The 22,272-nt window shown below is 45.8% G+C and overlaps 1 protein-coding gene across 25 annotated transcripts in view; it reads left to right on the top strand.

Moving 5' to 3' along the window:
* Positions 1–22,272, top strand: part of Foxp (FoxP protein) — a 234,575-nt gene that overhangs the window by 45,191 nt on the left and 167,112 nt on the right. For 3 of the 25 annotated variants that reach the window (XM_026444551.1, XM_006560289.3, XM_026444546.1), the window contains exon 1: positions 11,185–12,377. The exons of 21 other annotated variants lie outside the window; for them this stretch is intronic. The gene's annotated coding sequence lies outside the window, so the exon portion shown is untranslated. Of the gene's footprint in view, positions 1–11,184; positions 12,382–22,272 lie in introns of those variants that run through there. One more of the 25 variants, XM_026444550.1, reaches the window with a different exon arrangement.

Here is a 22,272-nt window from a genome sequence, read left to right as displayed (position 1 = left end):
ACGATACGATATTCGCGATCGTCCGTACGTCGTTCCGTGTCTCATTAAACGTACGAGGCTACGAGGAAACTAATTAGCCCGCGATAAGCCGGCCCTTAATTCGCGGGGGAAACACGGCAAACGTATCCCGCGAATAAATTTAGGCGATGCGCGTACCGACCCGATCTGTCTCCTCAAACAGTCCCTCTCTCTCTCTCCCCCTCCTCCCTCTCGTTGATAAATTCATGCTTGCCCGTACGTTTGAACGTACCCCCATTGATGAGAGAGTGGAAATGGTCAACGTTGGCCAAGAAGTTGCTCACCCCCTTCTCGCTGCGAATCAGTATTAATAGTAAATGAATCTAGAATAGAACGCGCGGCGAAGTTGCGCGGCCGTTATGCGGATACACGAGCTCCGCGTTTACGAGGTTGGTCATCGACATGCACGTTTTACGACCCGGCCTGATACTAATGCGAGAAAAGAGTTCCCTCTCCCCCTCCTGGATCGTGGAAGAAAGAAGGGAGAGGGGGAGGCTGGTTAAGAAGAAGAAGAAGAAGAAGGGAGTCGCGGGGCGAGGAAAATCTTCCCGGAAGTTGGTCGGCCGGTCGCCCCCTAAAGTTTACGCGGTACGTGTTGGGAATACCATTAGGGTTAATGATCTTAACGAGGCCGAATATACTGGAGGAGGCTACCGATGCGCCACGGATAAAACTGATTCTATTGAAGTTTACATTTACCTTCCCTTTCCCGCAATTAGTACGTTATACGCCGGTATTACCGGGGAATATATACCTGGAGATCGCGTTTCCGGATAAAAGTGAGGGGGAGGGCACTTACCAAGTTTATCGCGCGATAAAGTTCATCACGACAACCAAGAGAGACTCCTTTCGATTACTACGTTTTCCTATCACGGATGGTTACGCACGTATATCACGACGGTCAAGAAATAGCATTTCTTCAAGCGTGGATTCGTTGGATCCCGTTCGTTTCCGCGAGATTGATCGATTTCGAGAGGCTGGAGGGGCGCGGGGGTTTCTTGGCCCTGATCATCCCGATCCCCGTTTTTTGGTGTTACGGTTGCTCCGCGGCGCTCTCTTCGTTCAGCTGCCTATTTATAGATCAGCCTCCTTAGCCCCGAGTTGCGCGAGTTGGAGAGAACATTGGACAGCCTTCTTCCTCCGGCCACCTTAAGCCGGCCTGTTCCCCAACTTCTCTCCGCCTTTCCTTCTCCGCTTCATTGAAATGCGTGCGCCGGTAATGGAAACGTTCTCCTATCTCTCTAAGTGGCCGCTACCACGATAGCACGGTGCAATTTAATCGAGAGAGGCTGTGGCAGCCGCGCGCTTAGAAAAGCATTCTAGACGCGATATATATGTGTGTGTATATATATGTGTGTGTAATACGCGCGGCGTGCGTATCACTTTTTTCTTTTTTCTTTCTTCCCCTCCCCTCGTTTTTTCCCTCGATGTCCGCGGAGAATCACCGATTTCTTTTCCTTTCCCCCCCTTTTTTTCGTGGCTACGCAGTATACACGAATTATATCACAATGGCAGAGGCTTTTCGTCTCTGCCTTCGCGGAGTCATTAGTGCAGTCATTATATTATACGTAACGAATTACACGCGAGAGAGAGAGAGAGAGAAGGTATCGCGTGGATATCCACGATTATATTCGCGAAGTTCGATCTTGAATCGAATACAACACACGTGGTGGTTGGAAAAGGGCGCGGGTGCTATATATATATCACCGCGTGTGAGAACAGAGAGTAGTATGTCGTTAGTATTGTTGTTCGCCGATCGACATGTTGGAGATCGTACACGCGGTTCGAACCTTTGACGCGTCGTTATAAAAAAGTAATAATAAAGGGCACCAAGCATAACGACGGCTAGGATTTTGTACAGGATCGTCGAACCGCGAATATGTGAAGTGGTTCCGGGATACGGGTGACTTAGGGGTTTCCAGCTCAGGGCGATAGGAAGGGCGTGGGAAGGGGAGGAGGAGGGAGAGAGAGGAGCGGCGACGTGGGAATTGGTGGAGTGCGCGAGCGCTTACTAGGCGACCGATTGTAATTATTTTTCCCCGATGACTTTGCCCTCAATGATTGTGCCTCTGCACACGGTGAATTGATGCTGAGAGCCCCCCTCATCAGCCGCTTCTCTATACGGTTAAAACGATGCGGCAAAGTTAAACGTTACCGGACCGTGTCGGGGAAAGAGTGTTCTTCTTCGTGAGCGTGCGGGGTGATTGGTCTCCCTGGACCAGGAAATTCAGGGTTAGGAAAAATTCATTGGCATCTCTGGATACGTTAGTCCCACAGATTTTTCACAGGGGGAAGCGATTTTTTTTTTTATACACCGATATAAAGGCGTATATATATATATATATATATATACACGTATCGCGTCGTGTCCAACGAGGACACTCGTCGTGAACGTGATTATTTTCTATTCACCTTATGCAATACCATTTCCGCGCAAGATGGTAACGGAGCATACATCCTCGCGCTCGTTACACTCTCGCTTCTTTTCAGACGATGATACTACCGCAATTGAATTCTCTCTCTCTCTGTCGATCTCTTCCGTCGATCGACGCGAAACTCGCCTTCCTTCGTCGCTTGGGCGAAAGATTATAACGAGCGTATTATTCGCTCGTATCGATAATGCGCGATGGAGGGAGTTACCTACTTGCGCTTTCCATTATCTCGCCTGTTACGCGGTCGAGATATCTTGTCCATTGGGATATTGTCGAACAATAATTAAAGCGAAAGTCGTATACGATAATGGTTAGAAAATTGCCTGTTCCTAGAGAGAGAGACTGGTTTCCTTCTTTCGTTCCTTTTTCTTTTTTTTTTTTTCCCCTCTAAATTATAGGTAACGATCTTTATCAAACGGTTGAATTACACGAAGATTCGTCGTATTAGTAGCCTATCACTTACGACCACGTTACGTAACCAGAATCTTAACAGGCGGAGAGTGTTCTTGCCTTTAGCCAGGTTCAGCTTATCTCGCTTGTTCCGTTATTTACCTGATTACGGGCCAATTAACTCGTACAACAGGGGGAAGGAGGGAGAGAGAGAGGGAGGGAGAGGGAGAGAGAAAGAGGTCGGGGGGGGAAATCAATGATCGAGGCTGCCTCCCGTATTGCCATCCGCGTGTGGAATTCTACAGCGATACGATACAATGTGCCGATACCGATTCTCGGTTGGCGTTCGTTCGTAAACTATTTCGTCGGATAATCCGTTTAGGGTACGGGGACGAGAGTGAACGGCCTCGTGATCAGGATTTTAGACGTGGCCGTAGCAGAGTTCTTTGACCCGTTCCAATCGCTACGAGGAATTTCTCTTTACTTTGTATTTTATCTTTACACCGGTGAAAGTATAGCAACATTGTTTTGCCTCGTGCCACTTTTGCTATATGTATATATGTATATATAAATCTCGAATTTTCTCGTTTTATCAGTCGGAAAATACTTTAATCGAAGAAGAAAGTAAAGGCGGTGAAAGTTAAAATACGATCTAAATTAAATTTTTCTCCGACTTTGTTGTATTAAATATTTCGATGCGGATCGTTTATTAATTATTAAAATTTCTTTCTCCAAGTCGAATAACCGATGAATTATTTACCGTCTTATCGCTTTCTTGATCGTTCCGCAATTACGGCCCATCTAATTCCCCCGCCGCTTGTTAACATTCGTTGAAAAATTAACGAGGGCAATCAATTTCTTTTTCTCCCTCCCCCCCCTCCCCCTGCTCCATTGATTTCTCGATTGATAAATGCGCAAAACGCACATTCGCGTATTCGCACAAAATGGGATGGAAAATAAGACTTGGTTACGTGGGCCATGGGAGATCCGCAACGTGGCTGGGATCGTCACAGGTGTTAAATATTAAGTCGGAGAGTCGGAGGGAAGGATGGACGTTTCAGAAGTCGTGCCAGACATTGCCGCGCTTTCATTTGGTTTATGATATTTAAATGAAGCCACGTCTGCCCGTGTCATAATGCGATATAACAACTGGTAGAACCGTCACATTACACACCGATGAATTATTCGATCATGCATCAACCTTTTCCTGAATTATTTGCCTCCATTTCTAACGCGACGTATATATATGTATATATATATGTATATATTATTACCAAAACGAATTGCTTGTACACGAATTTAATCGTTTCGTACGAGAAACACGAAACGCTTATAATAAAACTCGAGGAGCGTCAATTTCACTGGATAATAATGGAGAAGAAAGGATACTTATTTTTTTTTTTTTTATACATCCGTTCATAAATGAGCTCCCCACGCGGTAACTTCGCTTCGAGGGTTGGAATATGATTAGTATGTCGTTATAGAAGCATCGGCTTGGATACTTAAATTAAGTTTATTGAGCAATTTTCACGGCGTTACGTCCTCCTTGGCGCGACCCTCGTAAAAGATAAAAGTCGGAGCGTTGTATCGAGACCGGTCGAGAGGTGATTCGATTCTAACGTTTCCCCTCCCCACACTGTTTCCTATTAAAGCTCGAAAGTTAATGAACGACGATTATGACGTTCGAGGAATGGCAGATGTATATATATATATATATATATATATATACACGTTCTGGAAAAAAATTGCCAGGGGGTTGCTCGACAGGAAGACAGTAAACAATGGGTATAAGCGGTTCATTCCCGTTCTCAAGACTTTTACGAGTTGAGAAACTTTCCTCGAGTTCTTTCCCTTTTAGTCCGTGTTCCCCTGCGGTAACCCCTCCGATATTTGGTAAACAATTAAAATCTCTCCTCCAGAGGGTAGTTTCCTCTCGATCCCGGTCAAATTAAAGGGTATTCTTGGATTTTTCATCCAAGAATTCGTACAAATGATTGTTCTCGACTGTTTTTCTTTTCCTCTCTTTTTTTTTTTCAATAGTCGTACGGAGTCGACTATTATCTTCGTTCTCGAATCGAGACGAAATCGACGGCTCGATTATTTCCAACGAGCGATCGCACTTTCGTAATTAGCCGGTGGAGAGGAGGCCACTTCTTAATCCCGTATCGATCGGCCAAAAGTTTATCCCTAACCTGTTCCTCGCCGGTTGGTTGGTTGGTTGGATTTTTCTTCTCCCCCTCCTCCTCCTCCCCTTTCTCTCCACTCTCCTCGCCCAGAAATCCGGAAAATCGTGAAAAATGCTTTAAATTCGTGGCGATTTGATTGATCGTGTTAATAAGAAAGTTTCCTTCCATCTTTCTCCCTTCGATCGTCCTTCGCTCGTTCGGGGGAGGGATGACAAGCAAAAGAGAAGGGGTGGAAGGTTATCGATCGGCCGATACACCATTCGATCGCGCGTGATTAATGACGGTGTTGATTTTCGGTCGAATCGCGATTTCACGATTTAAGATTTAAAGGGGAATCCTGTTGCGTTTGTCCAAGATATTGTATTTTCTTCAGGGGAGGGGGGAGGGAGTGAAATTACGCGCGTCGGGGCACGAATAAGGGGCAACGCGTTATAAAGCAGTCGGAAATTGCCAATTAATAATATATTAAACAAGCAATTTGTGTTTTAGTCGAGTAAAAGAAGTCTCGGAAGTTCGGTACCGAGCATTAATTATTGCCGCGATAAGTCGTTGCTTCCCCTTCTTCTTTCCTTTCATCCCTTTTGTCCTTCCCTTTCTTCTGGATTTACGATAAAAAAAGCTCGGAGCAATCCTCCTCCTCCTCCTCCTCCTCGAGGAAATTTCTTACGCCTGATCGAGTTCCGATAAATATCGAATCGAAACGTTCGGGAAAACGAGGTATTTATGGCTACTTTACCATCGATCGAAACGAGGTTTCGAGAAAAGGGCGAAAGGGTACAATAAGGATTATTAATTCGCTCCGTGGCCAATTGAATCGGATAGAGAATCGTTGGAGAGAGGAGTCGTCGTCGTCGTCTTGCAAGCGGCTATCTATTACTCGCAATTAAATCGGCTCTGTTCTGCTTGCTTAAATTACGGACAATGTATACGATTTTATTACTATTATTTCGATATTCTCTTCCGCCTTCTCGAATTATTCCTTACGAGAAGTTCGTTTCGAACCTCCTTTGTCCATTGTCCGTTTATATTCCTCTTCGTTTATCCCTCGATAATAATCTCGATGTTGCGAGGCTCGCATGGCATGGAAAAATCGAGGAGGCAGTTATTTCTCCTATTTCGCTTTTCCTCTCCCCTCTGGTCAAAAGCAAAACAATTTTATCGATTCTCGATCGTTTCGTCAAATCGTGGCCCTCGACCATCGCCTTCGACCAAAGTCGTTTCTAAAATTTAGGGTTGGCGCGCGAGGGTGGATCGGTTAAGGGTGGACCCTTTTACCGGGGGCAAACAGAAAATGCATTATTTATCGGGCGTAGCGACTGGCAATTCATCGAATTCCCGCTAAAAGTGAAAGAGTTGAGGTTGGAGGGTTGTCGGTGGCGTAACGCAAGCTGCGGGAATGAAAACCGGCGGGGGAGGAAGGTGGGGGTGGAGTTAAGTGGCACCTTTTCCCCTCTCCTTTTGCGCATTCTCACGCGTGTACGAGCGTGCATATATCCCCTGCCTGGAACGGAACAACTCTTTTCTCTGACCGCTTCCTCGTCCAACTTCTTTCCCTCCCCTCCCCTTCTTTTCGCCCGGTTAATAGCTTCGCGATACGCGTATCCATTTTTAAAGTGAAACATCTAGCTCCGATATATACGCGCCGTTTTATACGTCCAATATTCTCGCGTAACTGGCAGTTTAATTCAGACTTTCTCTTTGTATCCGGAAAATAAATGGTTCGTAAGTTTTCGAGGCACTAATTGCGGGTGGTAAGGAAGCGATGGAGGACGGAGCTCGATGGAGCTGTAAAGTGTGCCGTAAGGGTACACGCTCGAAGGGAATCGGAATAAACGTTCGATCTTGCTAGATCTTTCCTTCGCCTCCTTTCCCTTTCCCTTTCCCTTTCCCTCCTCCTCCCTCTTTCTCATTCTCTCCTCGTCTCCTATCCCCCTCCCCCTCTCCTCCCGTGATTTATGTTAATGTTTTTGTCTGGAACTCTAAATACAAGGAAAGGCGATTCGATTCCTGCCGCGTCAAGTTCGCAGCCCCTTCCGTTTTCTTATGCTGATGCCGATTAACTTAACTGCTTTAAGACGGCAATAAAGGTCGTCGACGCGATTTAACCGGTTTCCTTTTACCATAGAATCGATGCCGTAACGCCCTCGAACGTGAAACCAAAGCTTCAGCCTGCATATTGACGATAATGGGAAAAGTTGTTCGCCTCTTCGATATCTGACTTCTGGTAGGAGCGTCGATCAATCAGCCTATCCGTGATCCACCACCTTATTTCAAACTCTTTTCCTTTTTCTTTCTTTTTTTTTCCCCCCCTCCTCCTACTCTTTTCTTTTTAATTTATCAATCTCCACGATATTTCTCTCAAACCTTTGCCCAAAGTAATTTCCAGCGAAAAAGAACGAAAAGGTGGAGAGAAAGAGGAATAATCGAACGAGCTTCTTTTAATACCCGATGATGCTTTCCCTTCCACCGTTTTATACTTTTCCACGCACGTATCCTTCGCTCCCTCGCCATTCGAACAAGTATGCATTTCCTCGCGAAACGAATCGAGAAATAATCTTTATTATCCGATGCTCGATCCTTCAACATCTCCGTTTATCCCTTTCCAATTCGACAACGCGTAACAAGGCAACCGGCCCGTTTACCGGCGAGAAACCACTTTTGATATTCGGCGAGTTGGCATTAAACTGACCGAGACCCAACCCCTCCCCCTCCCCCAGGTACACAGTTTCTGCGGCGTCGGGGCGGTTTCCGAATCTGAGAGAGTTTTCGAGGTCCGGATTACCTTATCTACGGACTCTCACTCGCTCGCTCGCGCCAATTCCTACGGAACGAAATCCCACCGGTCCATATACCGTTTACGCCACGATTTACTCCCCTCCCCTAAACTCTCATCCCCCGCCGATTGTGTCCGTGGGTGGGTGGGTAGTAACGCGATATACGAGTTAGCCACGAGCCGCGCGTCCACGCTATCCCCCCACGTCGTCGTCGTCGTCGTCACGCTTTCTTCGTGAGATCCCTTTCCTTCCCCTCCTCCCCATCCATCCATCCATTCCATATACGAATTATAATCCGGCGTGTAGAAGAAGGCGAGATTTTTAGATCGTTGGTACACATCTTTATTATTGAGACAGGCTTGAAAAGGAGGTGGGGCAAAAAATGAAAGTATCGTTTGTCAACGCGAAGAATGCAATTACCGGAGAGTTAAACGGTTTCTACGGGTGATAATAAGATTGCGCAAGAGTTGCAAGGCCCAACGATAAAAAAGAAGAAAAGAAAAAAAAAATGAAATGGTTGGAATTGATAAGACGAGTGTAACCGCTTCCCGGATAATAAATGCTCGTTTATATCCCGCCGTATCTCGGCCGTTTCCCAGCACACGTGTAACCCATACCGGTTGTTCGCGAAGCACCGATTTATGATTCATGAAAGTAAGAAACGTATTTTCGACGAAACACGCCACGGGCGCGCCGATTGATTCGAGCCGAAACTCTCGGACGAGCGGAACAATATCGTAGACCACGCATTGTCTTTCCGTTGAAAAAAAGTTTTCTCTTCGTTTATATATATTTTTCCTTTCTCTCTCTCTCTCTCTCTCTCTCTCTCTTTTGGGAAGAGAAGAGGAAACGATCGCGATGCTGGTAATATTTTCGTCGGAGTCGAGCGGGACGGAGTGACGGAAAAAGGGATTCCCCTGCACCTGATGCAATTAACTCGCTATTAACGAAGCAGACGTTGAACAGAGGCCCGCCGTTACGAAAGTATAGCTTGCTGTACGTGATTAAAACGGGAATTCGTTATGGGTACACCGAGCACGTCGATAAGATTAATTGATAAATGGTTAAATCGATCGGCTCCGTTGTAGTTTCACCTCGGCTTGGGCTTATCGGGGGAAAGATAAATATCTCGTAGCGGTGTGGTCATGATAATCGAGTTAATTCGAGTACGCGTTAACCCTGCGATGATCTCTGGCGAATTATCATTAGAACGGTGATATCTCTTGTTACAGATTCCACGATTTCTTTTCAAAAAATTTTTTTCAATCTCATTTCTTCCCTTTTTCTCTCTCTCTCTCTCTCTTTCTTCGTTACGAATTTTTCTTCGATGCGTCGTCGTCGTCGTCGTCACGATTAAAATTATCTTTGAACACCGTCGAAAGATAATTGGATAAATCGATCGGAACAATTTTAACGATCGCGCGCCGAGAGACGAATCAACTTCGACTATATAAGGAGAATTTTCTATTTACGAGATTCATTTTATAAACGTTTTATTATCATAGCAGATTCGTCATCGTAGTCGATGATTCTTTGAGTCGTGTCGCAATCGTTCCGCGTATTGCAGTGTAAATAAATAAAATTGACGTGTATGATCGTTTGTTTCATGCCTCGAATGATGCATCGTGTTAATCGAGATGGAATGAAAAAGAGTACGGGGAAACAGAAAAAAAAAAGAAAAAAAAAAAAAGAAGATTGACGGTCGGGCAGAGAGAAAGAAGCCTGCGTAGTCTCATCGCGGGCCACATGTTTGAATAGCCATGCTGCTTCTTATGGCCACGTTTCCATTCGTGGAATTTACGCTCGTCGAGGGGTTCCTCGTACACTCCCCCTGCGGAAATCCTCCGATTTTTATTCCTGTTTCTTGCGAATTATCACGATTTATCGATGCACGAATCATTGGATTCGAGTGGACAAATTTCGGTGGAAATATCGATCGAATCGTTTTTTATTAATGATCGATAAACGGGATCGAATTGTTATCGTAGAAAAATCGAAGCGAATACGATATTGAACGATATATATACTCTCGTTGACGCGTTTGACGCGCGGAGGGAAAAATGGAGGGCGAAACACTTGGAAGGAAAGAAGCGAAGGAAAGGTTTTATCCACGAGGAATGAAAGAGTGGATGGTGCACGGTTGCTCGTGGGCGGTTGGCAAGGCTCGATTTCCAACGCTCGCTTTTGTCTGGATATTTTTCAAACCGCGATCCGCTTCGAGCACGATGAACGGGATGATTCAACGATAATAATCGTGAACATGTTGTCAGCCTGTTTGGATAACTTGCAGCCTTGTGCATGTCGAATAAACAATATATTCCGTCTCTTTTAAATGATATACAACCACGTAGCGGGAATTTTACGATGATCTAATCGGGAAACGAGTTAACAAAGTCGTAGCAAAGTCTTAGAGATAAGGTGTTTTCGAGAATCGAGGAAGGAAAGATTCGGCGCGGGTGGATTGTAAAAACGGTGGGGAGGGGAGGGATGGAAAATCTAATTAAATCATCGCGTTGAAATCCTCGAAAAATCCTCGATTCGATAACCGCGTGTAATTTCAATTAATTAGTTAGTTAGTTAGTTCGCGAAAACGAAGTCGTGGAGGCTATATATATATATCCTATTTATATATAGGCAGTCATTCTCGGATATTAGGTATAGAAACGATAAATAAACGGATAAAAGCGCATCATTAAACTGATAATGACGCGCGTTGCTTCTTCGATACCGCGTCTCGTCTGCGTGCAATTTTTATACTGGCAAATCGCGTACACGTGTTCACGTGACCGGCTGATAATAAAGCGAACGGAGCCACTCGTATCATCCGCAGGATGCTTCTTATTCGCTCGCGTTACCACCTACTGCTGCTTTCCATCGAACTTTTTTTACTCTCGAGAAAAATCCCAAGATCGTTAAAAATAATAACAAACTCCTAAATCTCTTGGAACTCCGTTCCAAACTCTGTATCGATCGAGAAGAAAAAATCGTATCCTGACGAAAAATGATCCTCCTCCCATCGAGGATCGATCGAACGTGACAGCTGTGGGATGTGAAAGAGGATGAAAAAGAGCGGGCCGCGCAAGATGGAGCGCGTAGGACGAACGCGACGCGAACGATCACGAAGTGGAATCGAAAGAGGCGTTCGTACTCGTGGCTCGTAGCCGGTCAGTGTAAACTCGGCTTTATTCGGCGGAGCCGTGCTCCGACTCACTCGCCTCGTCGCCACTCCGCCGAGCCTAACAGAGAAAAGGACAAAGCGCGCGATAGGTGACGTACGGGTTAGAGCGGCACGGCGGGAGGACAGTGGCGGGAAGACGGCGGCGGCGGCGGCGGGTGGTGGGTGGCGGATCGGAGGCGGTTAGGTGGCGGCGGGTACAGAGGGGGGGATACGAAACGCGTAAACAGAGAGTCAACATGTAAACAGGCCACTCGCGAGACAAACAACGTGGGGGCCGCGGGCTGTTCACTGAACGAGGCAGCCAGGCTCTCGCCTGTTCGTTCGTTCGTTCGTTCGCTCGTTCGTTCGTTCGTTCGTTCGTTCGTACGTTCGTACGTACGTTCTCTCCGCTGGCATTCGGTGTGTGCTTCGTTTCCGTCCGTCGCTCTCCGTGTGTTAGCTCTCCGCTCGGTGTGTCGGATTTATCGAATCTCGTGGCGGCGTCCGTCCACGGATAACCGGCGTGCGGTGTTCCAACGTCGCAAGTCAGCCATCGATCGTGCGCTCCTCGTTCGCGTTTTAGTTGGACGGATAACGGTGCGATAACGCGGTCAGAAAGCGCGGATCGATCGGAGGAACGGATTTCGTTTCCAGTTTTTTTTCTCTTTCTTCTTTCTCTCCACCGCGGTGTAGTGGGACTCAAGGCCGAGACGAACGTGTTTTGGGAGGATACGTGTCGGTGGTCACACCGACCGGCCTGTGCGTCGTCGTCCATCGTCGTGTTTCCCTCTCGGTGCACGTGATTCTCCTCCGCTTTAATTTTATGCGCCGTATATAAAACGTGGTCGAAATCTATCGGCGAATAATCAATAACGCTTTTGTTGCGGGACGAAGCGAAAGATCGTTCGAATTATAATAATATAATCGTGCGTTCTCGCTCGCTCGATTTGTTTTGTTTTGTTTTGTTTTCGCGTACGGCGTACGTACGAACGGAAAGTTCGGAGAATCGAAATACGTTTTATTTACGTGTACGGATTATACGGCGTACATATATCGGTGGATTAACCGGTGTTGATATTTCGCCCCTCCTGTTTCGAAGACGTAATATTTGGAAGGAGCGTTTAGTTCGATACGCAACGTTACCCGACGATGACGCGCAATTGTGCTTCGTGCCGTATTAATAGAAAATCGATCAGTGCTAGTTGGTGCACGTGAAAATTGTGGTGATTTGTGACCGAGAGGGTGGGTGGAAGAGGGGAGGAAGGACATACCTCGGCGGGTCGTCAACAGGTGTATACGCCTCGATGATACACCTCGATGAGACGATGGAGATTGCTGTTAACATCCGTGTACAGTGAAGAGGAGGTGCTGTTGCGTTCTCGCGTGAATCATTAGTTTCTTGCTGCGGTTTCGCTACCACGTGAGTAAGCAATCGTTATCGTACGTTTTATTGAGATTTATGCGACGCGGTCGCCGTGTGTAAATGTCTAATTGTTGCTCGAGAACGAGCTCGCGCGGTTATTCCTACGCCTTTAGGAAAATAACTGTTTACTATGGTAGTCGATTCGGCTGGTGGAGAAGAAATGCCACGCGGAAATTGCCTGTCCGTGGTAATGGTTTTTTAATGGGTCCGAGGATCGCGCGTACACACTCACACACACACACGTGCGCGGTGCCGGTTCTCCCTTCGATGCAATAACACGTTCGTTAACTTGGGCTCGATCTTCAGCGTTAACCAACCGACAAAGTTGACCGCTTTCTTCGTGTTCGCGTTTCGTCATCGCGCATTAAATCTGGAGCGCCGCTACACACGTGGGACGCGTGCGCGACCACGTGCACGAGTTGCACGACATCGAACGATAATATCGATCGACGGTCGAAAGTGGACGTTGACAGTTTAATTCGAGGTTATTTCGGTATGGACGAATCGATCCCGTGGCCACGAGCCTCTTTAGACGTCCGTTCGATTTAATCGCGTTCCGTTAATCGATGGGTTTGTGCGTTGCCACGGGCCAATTAAGGAATCGCGTCTTCGATCGATTCGGAGCAAAGTTCAAGGATTACTGGTGGAATTGTGTTTCGTGTAAACGTGTTCTAACATTGTCAAATATGTTTAACATATTTTTCATATCTCCGACTAACGTATCTCTCCAAATTATTCGCAATAACGATTACTTTAACGAAAGGAATATATTATAAGAAAAATATATATATATATATACATTTTCGTTTCGTCTCGCATTTTTAATCGATCACCAGTAATTGTTTTCGAACGAGAGCTTCGTTTTCGATCGAAAAAAAAGAAAAAGTAGTTTGGTTCCTCGATTCGATCGATTAAATTCGAACGATTCAAAGAAAAAACAATTATTCGTGGCTCGTGGCAATCTCGCAAAAATAAGACGTGATCTCGTTTCCCTCGATCGCATATTCCATTCGATCTATTATTTATTGTATTACAAAATGGTATCGAAGAAGAAAGTGAGCAGAATCTCCGTCGTAATTAAGTAGCTTTAGATTCGAAAACAAATCAGGTTATCAGGTTTGTACGATCTTGTGATTGTGAGTGAACAATGAGTGCGTGCATATGCCTTCTTCTACGTTACGAATCTAGAAAAATGAAACGATCTGTCTAAACGACACGAATAATCTCTCGCTTGACCGGAAATCAAATTTCTTTCGAAGCGAGTTTTTTCCCCATGAAACGCGTCGGGTTATAATGCTGTTTTACAGCTACGGATAAAAAGTAAATCTTGCCGTTCTACCACGGTTTCTTGACGCGTATGTTTGTCGAAATTACGGCGGTGGGAAAATACGGAGAGAGAAACGATCGCCACTAAATCGTCGTTTATTTATCTCGATACTTCGAATCTCTTTTTTTTCTCTCTCTCTCTTTCTCCTCCTCTATTCTCCCACTCGATAAAGCTTTTCTTTACGATTCTCTCGTCTCATTCATGCTCCTTCCTCGTATATTCTAGGCTTTCCCACTCGAGATACGGATGATGCGGCCACGTCCACCGTCACCCGGCCGGATCTCTCAGACCTCCGGGTGTAGAATAAGAAACATTAAAAAGTGTTTGAGGGCAAAAGCGAGTAAACAGTTGGTTATTTATAGCCGTGCTGTGCGCCGACTTGTAAGGTGGACCGAATAACGGGGAAAACCGTAAGGATTCGTATCGTATGCACGATCGTTCTTTTCTTGGAGGATGAAAGAAAGAGAGAGATCTTTTTAATTTTCTTCTTTGCTTGTATATAAAAAAAAGAAAAGATACCACACCATATTCTCCTTCATCCTTTTCCACTCGTTCATTCGTTTCAATTATTTTTTTCCCTTTCGAACTTTGTGAAAACTCGAACACACGCGCACGTAAGTTCGAAACAAATAAATACGCGTTTTATTTATCGTATTTGTTTGGTTATAACGTAGCGTCTTCAAGAAAGGAAGGAACGATCGTGTAACGCAGAAAGAGATTCATAGGCCAGTCGGGTTGATTGCTTTATAATAGCCGAACAGCGACGAAAAAAGAAAAAAAAAAAAAGAAAAAGAGAAAAAAAAAACATATTCTTTAGAGGAAAAATATATTGCCGTCATTGTGCTACATCCGCTTAATGAGTTTACGTCCGCCGATTAGCGGCCTCGTGTGTATCTCGTTTGTTAGTCGCTGTTTACGAAATAAACGCGACACGCCATACATACGGGTTATTTCCGTTCCGACAATTTTGGATGGCAAGGTGTCGCCGAAAGGGGAACCGGAAAGTGACAAAAGGAACGGAGGATGAAAAGAGCGGAGGGAGGGAAAAAAGGAAGAGAGAAAAAAGAAAAAAGGAGAGGAGAGGAAAAAAAAAAGAGAGGAAGAAAAAAGAAATAAAAAGGAGTAATAACACGCGGGCATCAAAAGCACAAAAGCAATTGCGGTCGTAACGTGGCGTAAACAGCGTCGAACAAACAACTGATACAAGCGAAATAAAGAGTGGTTCGTTTAAAGATTTCATTGAACTGGCACGATAATGGACACCGCGTACACAAGCCTAACGACTCGCGCCGAATGGTTCGTATTATCAAAAGAAACTATTGTCGGCCTGTTGTTAACAATGCGTTGTTATTAAAACCTGTATATTCTCGTGACAAACAAAGACATTGTGCTTCGCGATACCAGTCGGCCTAGAAAATCGCAGAACCGAACTTTTGTTCTCCGTGGAGCAAGGATTCTCACACCTTGCATTAATCACCCTGACCTTCGCTCGTCTCGATCTTTCGCGATATGCAAAATACGATTCGCGATCGTGGCTCGCCTTTGGGAAAATTTCTTCATCTTGGAGTAGAAAACACGATTTCCAAGGAGGATTTCCATGTCTGTGTATACGTATACATATATATGTACATATATACGTACATATACGTGTACGTCGTATATATAGACGGGCATTTTCGTTGGCGGGGAATCGTTCTCGCGCTTCTTCTTACCGGTTAATTCGTCTCGTCGATGGTTGCACTCGTTAAAATTTACTGGCCGGTTTTTATCGAATTAAAAAAAAAAAAAAAAAGAGGAAGGAGAAAAAGAGGAGGAAGAAGGATCGTTAAAATTTCTTGCTCGTCTCCGACTTGTCCAAAGAGGATGTAAACAGTCGTAACAGACTTGGAAAAGATACATTGCATTCGTATGGTCATTATCGGTTTTCTATAAATAAAATCATGCTTCTCGATAAAACTGCCTAGCGCGCGAACCGGAGTCGTTTAAAACGCGAGATTTACAGAGTTCTGTTATATAAATAACCACAATCACGGGCCGTGACGTCGGTCCCGCGTAGTAGTTCGCACACATTTGATTCGTTTCCTTTCTCTTTTGTTTTCAATGAAGACTAATCGGTTGGTTCCCTCGTTCGTCGCTTCGTTCTTATGCATTTCAATAAACGCACCATTCTCGAAAACCGTGCAACCGTTCTAATCAAATTTCGATTTCCTTTTCGCTCCCTATTTTCCCGATCTATCGATTTCGAGTTTTCCGTTTCTTTCCAACCGATTCTTCTTCTTTCTCTCCTTCCCCTCTCGGACTCGCGCATCCGTCTTCTTTCTCACTCGCGATTCGATATACACGTACGAGAGCTGTTTACGCAAAATCGGTGGAAGACGTATCGTTTCACAAGCGTTATTTATTCGAACGGAATGGAACAACGGTTGTTTACGAGAGAGAGAGAGAGAGAGAGAGGGAGATTTTCCACGTTCTTACGTGGTTTCTTACGGTAGGAATGCGCAAGCCTTCCTAACCGTAGTCCGTTACTTTGAGAACGCGGAGTTCGCCCATTGCCGAGATTAGAGTAGCAGCATTACTCATTCTCCGACCTAATTGCGCGCGGCGCACCGCGGCGAAGAAAGTCGGTACACGGTGTCGCGTTTTCAACCATGCCTGTTTATCCTTTGGTTCCGCTTGAACGAAACATTTTCGTATCGCGGCATTTACGAGTGAACGGGACGCGCGGCGGCCACCGCGTATACACGCGCGCGTATAGCCCGGCATTTTTAAACTGGTACACTCGGAATTGAAAAAAAGCGGTATGAATGGCGCCTTGGAGGTTTCGTTTACACCGGCTCGGCTGAATATCAAAGCACAAAAGGAGGCTTTAAACGTCGACGACCACGACGACGGCCACGACGACGACGACGATGACTACGACGATGACGGCTACGACGACGATGACGGCGATGGATTGGCCCGTGTTGTACGCGCGCGTGCGTGCGCGATACGCGTTTGTTTAGAACGCGCGACGATCGCGGTGGAATTAAACGCGGGGAATGGAATTTTTCTGCCGTTTACCGCTCTCTCTCTCTCTCTCTCCTCCCGTCGCGTTGACAAAAAAAGAAAGGGAAAGTGACGCGAGACGATTCGACATTGTAAGTTGAAAATGTGCTCGTTTCCCGTGCGTGCATAGACGAATCGGTGGCGGGGGGGGGGGGGGGGTCTGAAGCCCCCGAGGTGTGGGTGCGTTTAAACGCAGGCAGAGTAGGAGGGTAGGGCGGCCACGCCACGCGACGCGTGCGGATACGTACGTGTGCACGAGGATTTCATTCCTCCCATCCGGTTAAAGCAGAACAAAATAAAAGGTGAAACAAAGCGGGGAGTACGTTTTCCGAGGGAGTTTCATAATACCTTCTTGAATAGAGCCACCGGGATAGCCTTACACGCGCGTTTTATAATGTCGTTTGTGCGTGCGCGCACAAACAATGAGTTTACCTTGCCGCTTTTCAAGAAGAAGAACGCGCGGTGACACGTGCCCCGTGCTTAGGAACCCCGTAAAATTCAAGTCGCTCGTTCGCGCGTTACATTCTCGCGGCTTATTCTTCTCTTCACGTGGATAGATTTAAGCGATGAAAAAAAAAGAAGGAAAAAAATTACCGATTTCGATTCATTTCAGGCAATTCTATGGTCGCGTTCAATCGTTTAAAATTCGTAATTTTTGCATTTTCTCTTGGTTCGTTGACATTTTTTTTTCTTTTTTTTTCTGTTTCTCTCTCCCTTCCTCTCTCTTTCTCTACAATATACAAGTTGGAAGCACAAAGATATTTACAGAGAGGCGCGCGATAGGCGCGCGCGATCGCTTGGTTATTTCAGGTTTATTGATTGATCAGGTATTCCCGAGTGGAATACGAACACAGGTACTCACGTCATCGTACTTTAGATATCGAGCGTTGATCTATTACATCGGCTAGATTAGTTTTCACGGCGCGGATTGTGAAATAAAAAGTTTTCAAACCCGCCGGGATCCATTGTAAATTAGATCATTTGTATTCCTTGTTACAACACCGTCGCTCGATTTTCTGTAACGGTGTTATTCATCGGCCCTCCCCCTCCCTCGCCTCCTTTGCGAAAATTGTGAAAAATTCCCCGTATAACATTTGCGCCATCGCCCCGACAATGCAGAAATTCCTTCGAAAGCTATTTTAAAACCAATTACCCTGTTACCTCGTCGAGACGAGATGCGTCGAGAGAGAGATGCGATCGATAATTGATCGCTCCTCCGGCGTTCATCGTCGTCGTCGTCGTCGTCCTCGTCGTTCTCGTCCTCGTCGTCGTCGTCGTCTCATTGTCAAGGCCAATTGCATACGCACGATGAAAATTCACGATGCGCGATAGATAGGAAAGACGATTTTCGCGCGCAGACAGTGTGCATACCGGCGCGTGTGTTACACCGGCAAAATATTCCCGGTGTCATTTGTATTCCGATTATTTGTGCGGAGAGCGTGTAATCGATTTGTCATAATGACGTGCACTTAAATTATCTACACGGATAGTAGTTATTTAAGTGTAAAGGGATTTATGGTTGTACAACGTGTCGGTTACGATATACAAGCGGGTTTGAGCAGGCGTACGCTCGTAAATCAAAAAGGCTAGAAGTTTGTTACAGAGGGAAACGACCTTTTCCGCTAAACGGCGCGCGATTAATTCGTATTAATCCCTCGCGCGGGTTTCGAGTCGAACGTTACGTTATAATATCCCTATATCGTATCGTGAATTATTATCTTATCACGCGTACACGCGATTTATCTTTGATCGGCCACGATGACGTCGAGGCGGCGGCGGCCGCGTTTGAAAATTCCTCTCTTTCGAGGAGATCTCGAGGAGAGAGAGAGAGAGAGAGAGAACAAAGAATTAAGTTGGATTGGACGAAGCGGGGCCAGTGGCGTCTTCTTTCGGTATCAAGGTCGATCGCGATCCCTCGCGTTTTAGAACAATGCAGTTTAATTCCGTTTTCTCGGTCCCCGAGAACCGGCTCGACGTGTTTTCTTCGGGGAGGGAACGCTTAAGGGATCCCTCATACAGGCCAACCTGTGTCACGTCCCGTCACTCATCCGAACAACGGTCTCTTCGGCGTAAATAATCGACGCGTTATCGTGGCAACGGAACGCGAGGAAGGATTTGGATCGAGATTCTTTAAGGTTCTCGCTCGTCTCTCCTCGGGGAAGGGCACACGGCTCGATGTGAGGGAAGCTTAAAGCGCGGTCGCCCACTGAGATACTGACTCGGAAATTACACGCACGTGCTTACGCACATGCATACCGTCTTATCGACTCGTACATAAGAATAGGCCCGTGTACATGAGAACATGTACACGACACGCGTATATTTACGCATATTGCACGTGCTAGAAGCGTAACAATCGTAACCGCGATGAAATTTCCTCGCGACACGCCGACGATCGCTTTTCAAACCGATATAATATATATATATATTTATATAATTTTAAAGGGTAGATAGATTTCGTGAAAAAAAATGAAAAATTATCCGTCATCTCTCGTGCACGAGTCGTTTTCAATTTTTGCGCGACACGTTATTCTTGTAGGTTGCGATTATTTCGTGGCGAGTGACGATCGAGGCTGTCTTGCCTTGTAATTGATTAATTGAACGGGCTTCAGTCGTTCGCAGATTTAACCGAGTCATACAATTACCTGAAAGGAGGATTTCCTGTTTAGGATACGGAATTAAGTGGGTGTTCGTAGATACGCTCTATTCGCGGTTAGCATCGTATCCAATTATGCATACGATCCGCCTCACACGACGCGTCTTCTTCAATCGCGAAACTTCAAACGGAGCGTTTTTCAGGCCGTTCGCGTTCCGGTGTGGAACGCGCGTATTATCCCACTCGATATCTCGCAAAATTATCCCTTCGCCGAGTAATTATTTCAGATATGGCCGCGCTTTGCTTGGGATATTATTTACGCACCGTGTTCAAATAAGTTCATTATTGATCGGTGGTTTTTTCACGCGAACCCTCGACTCGTCCATTTGCGGCGCGCGTTCAAACCTGAAATTAATTTTATATGGAACGATAATAATTTACGTTTTCGTTCCATATCTTGATAAATCTGGCATTAACTCTGGTTGTACGAGCAAATTTTTTTTATTTTCTTCTCTCTCTCCCTCTCTCTCTCTTTTTCCGCCGTTTTCGCGTGTATACGTGTATAAATATCATAAACCGTTTCACGCATGTTGAAACGAACGTGATTCCCTTTGAAATTTCTATTTACAATTTCACGCGCAAATAGATGCCATAAATTATCACCCGATAGGTCAATTGCCCGGTGAACGTAGGTTATTGGTGTTGGTAATGGTTGAAAGGTGGTAGGGTGTTCCTTGGGATCGGGTAATATATAATACGTGGCCGATCTAACCCGGCACGCCGTATTGTAAGATTACGTAAATCACGTTAAGGAGCACCTTGCCTGGAAGGAATCCCATATATTATTCCAGTCCTAATATGGCCGTACGTGCGTGCATCCCTGATGGTTCCCGGCCTCCTTCAGATGACACGATATCAACCCTACCTCTTACCGCCTTGCTTGGAACGTTTATTTCCGGCTTACGTCTGCCCGTATATACACGCCCATTTTAAGTTCCTCCTCCTCCTCCTCCTCTGGAAGGAGGCTCAAACTTTTCTTATTCCCTTCTTCTATTACGCTCGATTATCGTACTCCTCCGCCTTTTTCCCGCGCCGGTTAATTAAACTCGTCCCGTTAAGAGGTCCCGTTAGAAAAAAATTCTTTCCCATATAACGATTTTTCATATTTTTGACACCCCCGATACTCTCGAAGAGCGTAATCTCTTTCTTTCCTCCCCGAATCGAGTAACGATTGATTTCGTAAAAATTATAAATCCATATTTATTGTATTTATTTCATCATTTTCGAGGAAGCGGGATCAGAGAGGGGTAACGTTACGAAATCTATTAATATCGAGTATAGATACTCGCGTTGGAGAAGGTTGGTGGAGAGAAGAGGGGTATGAGAACCGCTGGGAAGGTCTTGGAAGCGAGAACCTCCGGGAAAGGGTTAAAGGAAGGGCGTGTAACTCTCCGTTATCTCGCCGTGCTTCCGTCGAGGAGGGGGTGAACGCGCTGCGGGGGTGGTTTCTCAACAGGGGCAGGAGAGGGACGGCGCAATGGGAAAAGGGACTCGGGGGCCAGTGCTCCGAAGTTAAAAGAGGTCCGCAACATTTTCATGATTTTCCCAGGCTAATTGTTATGCATGGCGCACATCCCGCCCGTTTAGCCTTTAAACTCTCCGCGACCTCCTCTCTCTTTCTCCTCCGCACATTCCTTCCTCCTTCCCCTTCCTCGTTCTCGCATTGGCGACCGTTCCCTCTCTTTCTCTCTCTCTCTCGTCGTCGAGCAACCCCTTTCCAACAGTTTTCCAGCTACGTCACTGAACCTCGCGTCCTCCTCCTCCTCTTCCTTTTTCCTTCTCCTTTTTATTTTTCTCCTCGCAGCGGCGTGATAAGGAAGCGCACGTGCTTGCGCGCCCTCGCAAGGGGCGGAAAAACCGATACTCGGGCTGGGTCACGGGCCAACTGTCTTGTACGAGTTCACCGAGATTCCGCGAAAACTTTCGAGTTCGAATCGGAAGGGAAATTCTTATTAAAGATGCAACGTGTTTGATTCTTCTTTTCTTTTTTTTTTTTTCTCGTTCCATATATGCGTAAAAATTAGTGTGGCGAATTGTATCGATTATCGATGATGTTATTCATCACCGATTTTTTTCTTTATCGGTTTGTTGGAAAGGAGAAACGAGAACGGGTTTCTTCGTTCCGTGATCCGCGATTACTCGCGTTTGAAATTTATGGAGGAAAGAAAGAAGGTTGGCGGTTCGCAAGCGTGTTGTTTGCTCTCGAGGTACGCGCACCTCGTGTAACTCGTGCGCTATCGATGCGGAGTCAGATATAGGCCTCCGCGATTCTTTTGTCGCGCACACGTTGAACATCACGCGACGTTTTACGTATCACGTCGGGGATACGATTTTCTCAGAGCGCACGCACGAGACGTTTGTTTTCAACGTGTAATGGGAAGTTTGGAAGGATCTATAACGCGAGGAAGTTTTTCTTTTTTCCCTCCGCGAAAGAAGGAAGAGAAGAAGGTTTCTTTCGCAAAGTGGCGAAAATGATCACGCGAAACGCTGTGGATGGCAATTGTTCACGTTTATATATAGATAGACTTTGGTTCTTGATTTATTATTTTTAGTACAGACGTCAGCGTTATAGCTCTCGCATAGGGTATAAAACGCAACACAAGCCATTCATTTCCTTTCTACTCCCGTGTGTACCGAATGCTAAGTTTAGCGTGTACAGGCCGGCTTGACTTCAATAGTAAATGACACTCGGATGCGGTAGTTTACCGTCCTGTAACGATGACGATTTGCGACGTTGGATACTAGCGAGAACAATGAGCTCGTCATCCGATCGGTTATCTTTACAAACAAACGCGATGCACCATTATGCTCCGTCGCGATAAAAATCCGTTTAATCCTCGTTGCTTGTAAAACTCGTTCCCCCC

This window comes from Apis mellifera, linkage group LG13 (genome assembly GCF_003254395.2).
Source record: "Apis mellifera strain DH4 linkage group LG13, Amel_HAv3.1, whole genome shotgun sequence".
NCBI lineage: Eukaryota > Metazoa > Arthropoda > Insecta > Hymenoptera > Apidae > Apis > Apis mellifera.
The sequence above is the reverse complement of the archived record's forward strand: the minus strand, read 5'-3'. Positions and strand labels throughout refer to the sequence as shown.